Genomic DNA, 11436 nt, shown 5'->3' on the forward strand with positions numbered 1-11436 from the left:
CCCTCAGCCTGTTTGGCCAACTTGTTCCACCATTCAATTACTCTCTCATAGATACTTTGTAAATATGATTATTCACTGCATTCAAGCTAAACTAGTTAGCCATCCTGAAGCAAAAAAGTGCCAGCAACACTGCTTGCCACAATCAGCGTATAAATACAAGTGAGAACCTTTTCTACAGGCGCTGTCACTCAGGCTGTCTCCTGTACCTCTAGGACATTTCTTAGAGTATTGCAGAAGCTTTGATGCAATTCAGAAGAATACTCCGGGGCACTGAACACAATTTTCAAGGTAATGCAGCTCAAATTTGATACAGAGTATTCTCCGGTTCTGTGAAATTTCAATACTTTTTTTATTTTCAGGAACTTTCCTATTTTCAAGATATCTGTGTCTTTAAGCCTCCTCCATAATGCTGTTCAATGTTCCTGCGGGAAAGGGTTTTTTTAGGATGAGTTCGAGTCTATATTGGAGAAGCCTTTCCTGGCATAATAATGACAGAGTGTGAGATTTCTTGTGACATTTTTATACTGGAAAAGTCCTGGTATATACATAAAATTATACCAGATAAATGGGCTTTCATCAGCATAGGGTATTTTACTTGCTAACCTACCATAAGCCAGTCCAGGAAAAGCAGAGTTTCATTTGAAGGAAATTATCTAAACTGAGAAATCTTTTCCCAGTGTGAAGACGGCACATAAACTGTCTGTGGCAACGCGATTAGTGAACTGACTTTTCTGTCCAACAGGTGGAGTTTTACGACCACTGATGCTCAGATTCTCATGCTATGCTTTTCATTCATTATAAATTAAATTAGTCCTAAGTATGTATTAGTACTGTTTAATATTGATAATGCCAGGTGTATGTATGCACAGATGAATGAAATATTGGCCTTTTTCATCTTTATGTAGTATGCAGGTTGTTAAGACACCCAAAGTCAGCAGCACTCTTTCTATCTTTAGTTATATTGCTGAGATATTAAAGAAATGGGATTTTTAAATTTTTGTTTTCAAGCACTCTCACATTACCTACAAGGCAGACACCTTGTTTAAAAAGAACTTTGCTGCAAAAATACCAGAACACTTTGTTCTATCAAATATTAATAAGCTTTACATTTTTGTTTTATCATCTTATGTGAATGACCTTTCAGTCTTTTCTGCACTCCCTGCATTCTTGGTAGAATTAGTAATACATATGTCAGTGATTGTCCACCTTTTAACTACAGAAAGACATTTTGGTAACTTCCACATTATGATCCCATATTTTCAATAAGAAAAATTCTTAATTGTGTATTTGCTTAACACTGTGCATTCTGCAGAATTTTCATTCACTTTGCAACACAACAATCCTCTTACTGCAACTAGAAGAACACCTAACAAAGGCAACTGCAACAGCCAGGGGAGTGATCATGGACCGAGCTGGGGTGCATAGATAAAGAGCTGTGGACTGACAGCTGCTCCCCAGCTTTAACAGAAATCAGATCCATTCCTTTGGGGTTTAGTTCCAAATTCTGATGTTTAAGTCATGCTTCTTTATTGTACGCTCTCCTTCTGACCTGACGAATCTTGCATGTCTCTCTGCAGGTGGTGTAACCAGGATCACATCTGGAACAGCAAGACTTCTGTCAGTCCCAACAGGTGGAAGAAGAAACTGAAGCTTGATCTCACATACACTGGATATGTGTGCGACCTAGTTTGTTATTACATACAAAATAGGTGTGGCAGTACCATTGCCTGTAACCATCCTGATTATTGTTGATTTGAAAAGGTTGTGCCCTGATTATTCTTTCAAAGATGAGGTGCAAAGACCTGATCTCCAGGGTGGACTCCATGTTCTGGATACCAGAGGCAGGGAGGAAACTTCCTGAAGCCTTGAGTCAGGTACTTGGGCACTAGGTGAGGATGTTAAGCACATTCCTGTACCTACTGTTTCTTGTTGGTTCCCCATTTTGGGGGTGTAGGCCTTAAGGTATGCCTACGTCTCCCGATGACCCATGTAGGAAGTGTAGGTGACTAATTCTATGACCTGGATTCCATTTGAGGAGAGCCCTAAAATTAAAATGTTAGGTATGCACACATTTAAATCTTTTGTTTAGTCCAGTCCATATTTCTTCTAAAAATCTTGCTGGGCATTTCAGTCATTATGTAATCTTGGCATTTACTCTGGGAATTGCCTGGAAGAAATATCTTCTGCTACATTTGGTACAAATACATTAAAACTGGTGTGGAAAAAAGAAAACACACCAAGATGGGCTTGATGGGACACATCAGTCAGGTAAGATCATCAAGGTTCCTGATGCTGTCTGTTGAATTAATCCTAAAAATTTATTCAGCCAGCTATTACAAACTGGTAGAAAAGCTAAAGAAAAGAATTAATTGACTGGCATCATCCATTACTGACCACATCTTTCCCTTTTGCAGTCGAGGCTGAGAAACTGCAGCTTTAGCAGATTTTTTAATTTTGTGGGTGTTCTCTTAAACCAGGTGTATTGAACTGGATAGAAGCCAAACATAGAAACATCTGTAAATTATCACATGTTCCAGGGCAGTAATAATTTTGGGGTGTCTCTGGCGTTCAGAAGAAGAAAATTGTATCTCAAAGCAAAGAGGCCAAGATAATACTGTAAATGCTGCAGGCAAGAAAATTATCAACTGCATACCACGCTGTATGCATATTCAAATGCTATAGTCTGGCATGTGGTTGCAAATAGCAAAAAGGAGCTAGAATTAGGTTTTCTCCACTAAATTATTACTTCATTTATTAATATGTATATAATCTCTCAACGCTAAATGTCATGGTAATTTGGATGCTGGGTTCATCATTACTTACTCAGTAGAATAGCATGTTGATAACTAAAGGATGCCCAGCATTCTGAAATGGTGATCTGTAATATTTTTCTTGCTGGATAAATATGGATTTAGCTGAACTGGTGAAATCAAATCACGCACAGGGCAGTGGCTGTGAGAACTAGGGTTAGCTGTAGAACAAGAATTACTTTCAAATGTACTTCAGGGTCATCATATTTTTAAGTTGGATCTTGGTGAAACCAAGACTGAAGACAGGGGAAGCACACTGCCTACAATAGTTCAAAAGCAGGGGTTGCTCCGAAGCCCTTTTCTTGCCCTAGGCTCACTTCTTGCTAGGGGTTGCTGTCTGTGTCTTTCAAGCTACAAGGCACTTAACCTGTGCCAGCTTTGTGCTCAGGCTGGCCACAAAACCCACCTGATTTGCTGGTTGCTACAGGACGATGCCACAGGATCTTTTCGGAAAGACCGAGGCAATCCTTTCAGCTAAGTGTCACAAGAACAGGCAGGATATATGGGGCAACCTAGCAAACCAGTGGAGTCTTGGCATATCTATGCTGTGGGTAAAGATAACACAAAGGACTAGTATGGATACAAGTTTTCTCCAGTATTTCCTGAAAGTAACTTTTCTACTATTGAGAAAGATGGTGGAGGTTCCTACAAAGTGGGCGGCTGGCACATAGGATCAGACATGAGTTTTCACACTGCACAGTGTACGTATATCATGTGAATCCCCTGAGCACTGGTACACCTCCATCTTTCACCTGTGTAGCCGTACAAAAATATTGGACAGCTGTACAAATTCAATGGACAGTCTTCCTTATAAAGTTATCAGCCACCTTAAAAAAGATGTTCCAAAGAACACACATTACATGCTTCAGCTGAGATTTCCATTTCTCTGGACACACTTCTGGAAGTGAAGTGAAACTGCTATGTGTTAAATGCCAGACCGCCACTTTGGACTGCAGTGCTGAGCCCAGAGTGCTGAGTGCCAGACACAGATAGGAGGACTATGGTCTGCAGAGAGAGCAGTGCCCTTTCTTTACGGAATTTGCCCACCTCTGTACCAGCAGGAATGAGGAAAGTCTTCTCTTATTCTTTAAACACTCAGGGCTAGAACAAATTTTACACTATCATTTAAGCTAAGTGCTTTGTAGAAACCACGTAAAATGCAAATCCTTTTTCCAAAGGCTAAGATTAAAAAAGAAGACAAAGACTGATGGTTTAACTGACTGAGTGTTTAATGGGTTGCAACTTAAGAAATCTGATTTAGAGGGAAAAACCACTTGACGCTGTTTAGGGAGCACGGCCTTTGAAGGAGTCTGTCTTGAGTAGCAAGGGCTGGCAGCATCCTGGGGGTTCCCCTGGGGCAGCAGGGCAGGGTCTGGCTCTGCTTCTGCCTCGCTGGGGCAGGGACCAATGGCCCCAGGGGTGTGACATGGGGTCCTGGGCTAGGGCAGGGTTGGGGGAGGCCAGGCAGAGACAGTATGGCCCCATTAGTGCCATCAGATTTTCAGATTATATATCCAAAGTCACCAGATCTTGCTCAAAACCTTGGTGCCAAAATCTAAATGACAATTGTAACATGCAAAGGAAGCTACTTTACCCATAGAGAACGGCTTGTCTAGGAGGGACTTCAGCTGTGGCTCTACTGACTCATTTTAGTACCTGACACCTTGTGAGAGTTTGTAGTCTTTTTGCTGTTTAAAGCCTGGAGAAGGAGGAGATTTAACCTGATCTGCAGTTCAATTAGCAGCTGTGGGAAGTAACTCCAAAAGGGGCTGGTGTTCTCAAAGCAAAACATGCTTCTTCAGCATCTGGGATGGTTGTTGATGAGGAGGGTGAATTTTAGCATCAAAAAGACTAGGAGATGGAAACAGTGGAATCACAAGAATGGTCAGATCAAGAGACGGTAGATTTAAAAGAAACTATTTTTCTAGAGAAAAAACCCTAGATTTTCATCAGAGCACAAATATGAGGGAAGTAAGAGAGATGATCCCTCGGATGTGATTCATGCCAGGGAACAGAACCATGGAAAAAATGTATTTTCTCTGTGTGGGACACCTTGAGTTTAAGAAGTCTGTGTGCTAGTGTCATGGTTTTAGCTGGGATAGAGATAATTTTCTTCACTGCAGCTGGCATATTGCTGTGCTTTGGACTTAGTATGAAAACAATGTTGATACACACTGATGTTTTGGTTGTTGCTGGGTAGTGCTTGTACTAGTCAAGGACTTTTCCAGCCTCCCATGCTCTGCCGGGTGCACAAGAAGCCAGGAGGGGAGGGGGCACAGCTAAGAGAGTGGATTCAAACTGGCCAAAGGGATATTCCATATTGTGTAACGTCATGCCCAGTATGTTAACTGGGAGGGGCTGGCCGGGGGGGGGAAGTAGCAATCGCGGCTCGGAGATGGGCAGCGTCAGTCGGCGGGTGGTGAGTGGTTGTATCATTTTTGTTTCTGGTTTTTTCCCTTTTTTCCCCTTTCCTTTTTATTATATTATCATTATTATTATTATCATAATAATTATTATTATAATTATTATTTTATTGTAATTATTAAACTGTTCTTATCTCAACCCAGAAGTTGGTTTTTTGTGCTTTTGTTCTTCCAATTCTCTCCCCCTTCCCACAAGGGTGGAGGGAGTGAGCAAGCGGCTGCTGGTGTTTAGTTGCCAACAGAGGCTGAACCACAACAGCTACCCAGACTGTAATGGAGACTTCCCCTGTGCCTATTGTAGGGTCACTGTCTTAGAAGAGCATCTTGGGCAGTACACTAATGTCCATGAGTTACCTACAAAACAATGGGGACCAAAATGAGGCTCTGAGGGATGCCAAGAAAGACTGAAAGAATAGCTAGGGGGTAGAAGGACACCCAGGTGAACATCCTGGAAATCATGGGAAGGAGCAGAAAACCATCCAGAGATTAAAAGTCAACAAGTATGAGAGGAAGACAGCATAAAGCTCTTGAAGCCCAGCCAGGAAAATACGTATTCAGACTCTTTATACTGTTTCTGCTGCATTTGCTCTGTGAATAAATACCAGTTGCAGGCAAAACCAATCCAGTTTACAACATTTATCCAGGTTTATACATTTCAAAGAATACAGCTAGACATTTTATGCCTAGCTTGTATCAGGAATAGTGTGGCCAGTAGGACTAAGGAAGTGATCACCCCCCTGTATTCAGCACTGGCAAGGCCACACCTTGAATACTGTGTTCAGTTTTGGGCCCCTCACTAAAAGAGGGACATTGAGTTGCTGGAGCATGTCCAGAGAAGGGCAATGAAGCTGGTGAAGGGTCTAGAGAACAAGTCTTATGAGGAGCAGCTGAGGGAACTGGGGTTGTTTAGCTTGGAGAAAAGGAGGCTGAGGGGAGACCTTATCGCTCTCTACAACTACCTGAAAGGAGGTTGTAGCGAGGTGGGTGTTGGTCTCTTCTCCTAAGTAACAAGTCACAGGACAAGAGGAAATGACCTCAAGCTGTGCCAGGGGAGGTTCAGATTGGATATTGGGAACTATTACTTTACTGAAAGGGTTGGGAGGGATTGGAACAGTCTGCCTTAGGGAAGTGGTGGAGTCACCATCCCTGGAGGTATTTAAAAGACATTTGGATGTGGTACTTAGGGACATGGTTTAGTGGTGAACTGGCAGTGTTAGGTTTACGGTTGGACTCGATGATTTTAAAGGTCTTTTCCCATCTACATGATTCTGTGTATCTACTACTGGTCTCTCTTATTCTCTTCCTGAGTTAGTCCCCATGATGACCACAGAAATAATGGAAGTAGTCCTGATTTTCAAAGTTGTAGACAAAGCTGGAATCTGGCCCAGGAACGCATATTTTGAGATACCTGACACTGGATATGAAAGTCCCCTAAATAAGTAATGGGCTCTTTCTGTGGCCCTGCTTGGTCTGTGTGCACCCTGCCTGCTGCTTGCACAGCAGACACTGTAAGAACTGCTAGAGGAAAGACAGAGACGGCAGACAACTAGGTTGAACATAAGCAGTGATACTAACAAGGTTTGGGCAGCACCTATTCAGTGAGCCTGTTAACTGCCAAAGGCACTCCACTGTGAGGCAAGCTTATGCCTGCCCAAATTTTTTCTCACTGAACACGGACATATTTTAGAATTTTTTACAGTGTTCCCGTGGAAACTTTCCCTATGGCATGCATGTTTTACTTGCTACGGGTCACATCCTATTTCATCCTCGGCCATTATTATTATTATTAATGTAGACAGCAGTTGTTTTACGACTGCCTTGCAGTTCTATAGCTTGCATACTCCTAAGACCACCCTTTAAGATAAAGATTTAATTGACCTAATTGTTACGATTTAGTCTGCCATTTGCTTCCTGTATATGATATGGCATGGAAAAGATCCTCATGTTTGCCAAAACAAGCAGGCTGTTTCAAGTAAAATGTTCTAAAATAGCATCTGATGTGATTTGCATAGGATATTCTCATTTTGATGTCTGTAATGTTCTGAACCCCTAATACATCTAGAGAAGGGTCATTAAAAGGGTCATTAATTGTAGCTCTAATAGCTGAGCCTATTATAGGACAGTATCCACAAGACAATTTGCTGTTTAGTGGTGTAAAAATCAGTATTTGGGAGAAAAGGGCCAGATGTGTTTTTCTTCATTTTGACTAGTAACATTCTAGATGTAAACATTTTCAGACAGATGCTGCAGCACTTCCATTATGATGATCTTTTTTCCATATATACCTTCGGAAATTTTTACCTGTTGGACCCAGGTCACTACAGCCCAAGATAAAGCATTTTTGGATCTTGACTGAGTAAAAATATGTATGTGTATATATATGTATGTATGTATGTATGTTTTAAAATAGCTGCATTCTGCAATCGCTTGACTAGAAAATAGGTTTTTAGCAAAATAGCCCACAAAGAGGAAAAGTATATGAATGCGTTGCTGAAAATCGGTTTAGATCTGGCCAAGCTACAGTATGCTGAAAATAACACTTTGCGCAAAAGCAATCTTCTTTTAGAATGAGCACTTAAAATTGAAAAAATGCTGCCATGAGTGCAGAGCTAATACAATCACACATTTTCTCCAGTAACAGCTGTTTCTCAAACAACTGACTGTAACACACACCTTTTTGCTGCGGCTCCTTCCAGTTCTTTCTAATAAACAGCATTCTACATTCCCATATACCATATGCTTAATACATACTAAGACAGAAGAAAACGCTGTACGTTTATATTTAACATATAGAAAGAGCAGGTCAGTGCCTACCTGTGCAATCCTAAAGAGCTAATGGATCAGATGGAGATTTGGTCAGGACTGATCCCCTGTTTCCTCCTGTTTCTACAGGATTTATCCTGGCTTCTTTATAATTTTAAGAGGATGGAAAGCCCTACCTACCCCTACTGGCAATGCACTACTGTCAAGGGTCCGCCTGTTTACAATTCCTTATCACACACAACAGAGCGTGAGAAGCCTACAGGCAGGGAATAAGAAGTTAGGCAGCGGCTCCAGTGACGCTGCTTTCCCTTCATGGGCTGGAAAGGAGGAAATTATATAGTGAATTGTCTTCTTGTTCTTTCACTATATTGGAACAAGAGAAGTCCTGACATACCTCCCTTTTACATCTGCTTTTAAAGTATTTTTTGTCACGTACCCTTGTCTTCATACTAAAATATGCAGTGCCAGTATTTTCAGTCTCTTTCCAGTGCAGAGACACTGTTGCACCTTTATAATTTTTCTCATACTTTTCTGAGCTTATATAAGGTACAGTCTCTCTGAGGTAGATAGATCTGCATAGCATAATGTATGCAGGTGAACCTGCACCACTGATTTGACTAATAGCTGCCTTCCCTTCTTATTTGCATCTTTTTCCTCCTGCATCTAAACACGGCTTTGGTCTTCAGTGCCTGGCTGCTCATAAGTGTGATACAGCTTTTGCTGCAGTTTGGTCTTTTCACAATGAGATGTTGGTCTCTTTTGTTGGGTTGATAGGAATGGTAGGCAAGGATGCAACTGCAGGCAATTTTTTAATATCCAGCCACAGAAGAGGGCATCCATATTGACAATGCCCCCTTAATTCTAGGTGGCTTTATTGTCAGTTGTATAATTCTAGTGTTCCCTGAATATATTTTTGAAGCAATACAGAAGTCATCACAGTGGAAGAGAAAAACATTTTTGAGAGAACTCTGCTTTGTTGGAATTCATGCTTTATCAAAATTATCAGAATAATAAGATCAGGATGAGAAACATCTCTCCTCCCAGCATTTCATGGATCTCCTCTGCAGTAATGTCAGCATCTTCAATCAACTAGCTGATTTAGTGAAAGAGCATTTTCATTAACAGAAAGGAGGGATGGCTTATCCCATACTCTCTCTGAAATTGTAATAAAATAAAAAATTAACTTAAAAAAATGTAGTTCAGATAAAAAGCAGGCAATCACACATAACCGATTCTGTAGGCTTTAATCTCGTAAAGCACTGACCAGACAAAACACAACACCTTTGCTTAGATCTAAGTCTCTTTCTGACTGTTTTGCAGTAAGATTGTGCTTTTTAAATTCTTTTTATATCTCCTGAATTGTTTTAGAGAAACACCCAAACATACTATCTCTAATTTCCTCAGGATACAGTGTCCACAAAACATGAAACCGTGTCCTGTGTTAGGATGCACAATACATCATGCAAGATAAAACTAAGGCATATATTTACAATTTATTCTATTCCATAAATATAGCTTCACCATTGTACTACCTTTAAGAACTAATCTTAATTGGGACACAAGACAAGTTCAAACACAGATCAAACAAGTTTCCTGCAGTGTTCCTCCAACTGCCACAGATCCCAGAGTATTATAAGAAGGATTTGTTAACACCAAAATGTTATCTCAAGCCTCCTGCTGCACTGCTGTATTTGTACTCTAAATGGAGACCTGGGGGAACATAAATCCATGCCTGCTTTGAGGTCTCTTAAACTTACAGTTTTGCAGCTATGGAGTAAGTCAACCTACAACAGACCATGGGTGAGAATAGCGTCCAGGCAAGGAAAAGATATTCAGAAACAAACTGGGATGATTGTAAGAATGATTTAACTTAATGAAAACAAAATGTTCCTGAGCCATTTAACTGTGATTAACTCTAATCAGAATGAACTTTTCTTCATTCTCTAATGTGTTTAAAAGTCGGGTTTTCTTTTAAAATGTATTTTAAATGCCAATCCATTTATCTTAGATGCCCAAAGTCTGCCAGCTCTCTGTGTTCACCTCAGATCCACTGTGGCTGTATCCATCAATACACACCATAGTTTGGGTTTAGATTGTAACATCCTCCACTAAATTTCACAAGAACAATTTGCACAAACTTGCATATCCCTAGGCCCTTATCATCTGTGCATGACCATCTAAGCTAATTTTAACTTGCAGAGTTTCTTGAATACTCTGCAAACCTATAGTTGCCATGGAAACCCCTGCACCTCAGCATGCACATATAAAACTTTCGCAAGGAAAACCACAGAGGGGAATAGTGCCTGTTTTCAGGTTAAAGGCTAGTTAGAGTTTACAAATATTACATACCTCTAAATCATCAGTATTTAGGCATTTCATAAAATGACGCGGTTTCACTCACAACAGAATGCATGAAATGGTACTAGGGAAAATGTCCCACAAAACAGAAGGAAAAGCATGCTTTGCTATTATCAGCCTGGACAACACAATAACAGCTTTGCAAAGTTTTCATTAAAAAAATGACCAGTCCTTGTATAAAAGTCGTCTTGTCCATTCTTATCACGCTGAGGATAAGAACTAAAAAGAATAAGGATGTTTTCACTTGTCCTTGTAACATGTGACTTACCCAGGCAAACAGGCAGATGGAATTTTGAAATGATGTCTCAATAATAAACTCTTCAATAAACTTTATAATACTAATCTGGACAAAAATCATCAGCTGAAATAAACAATGCACATAGAACCACATTAAAGCATTAGTCAGTGGCCACAAATGCATGCTAATTTTGGTGGGTTTTTTAGGAAGGGCAGGCTCATGATAAGCAAGAGATCCATACCACAGAAAAGGGGAAGAGAGAAGGAATATCAGCCAATTGAAATGTTCTTCCAGGTGTAGCTTATCGTGGGGCATTGTTAGTACCCACTTTTAGTGCATAATTATTTGTTCTGTATTGATTGATTCAAATGGTTATGTCTGGAGGGGTTTTTTTACCTTCCCTTTATACTGGAAAATATAAATAATATATTCCAAAATATTATATGCAGGAAAAATCAGTTAACTAATGCAAAGGTCACAAAGGATATCTTGTATGCTTCCACTCCACTGGTTATAGCTTAATGTTGTTTAAATTGTTTTGCCTTTTACTGCCCCTCTGGATTTTGCCGTTGTTGTAGTGGGCTAAATCTAGGTTAGAACTGAGGTACGCCTGACTTCTGTTCCTGACACTGACACTTTCTGGCTTTTTCGGATGGTTCTTTTAACCCGTCTCTTTTCAGTTTCCACATTTGTGTAAAGGAAGGCCAGATTATCTATTTCCAGTGGGTACTTTTGGTTTAAATTAATTATATAGCATTGTAAACAGATAAAACAGTGTATATACCAAGCATTATTGTTATACATATAAATGTTATGGATAGATTGAAAAATGAAGGAAAAGAAT

The sequence above is a fragment of the Phalacrocorax aristotelis genome, chromosome 3 (genome assembly GCF_949628215.1).
Source record: "Phalacrocorax aristotelis chromosome 3, bGulAri2.1, whole genome shotgun sequence".
Taxonomy (NCBI): Eukaryota; Metazoa; Chordata; class Aves; order Suliformes; family Phalacrocoracidae; genus Phalacrocorax; species Phalacrocorax aristotelis.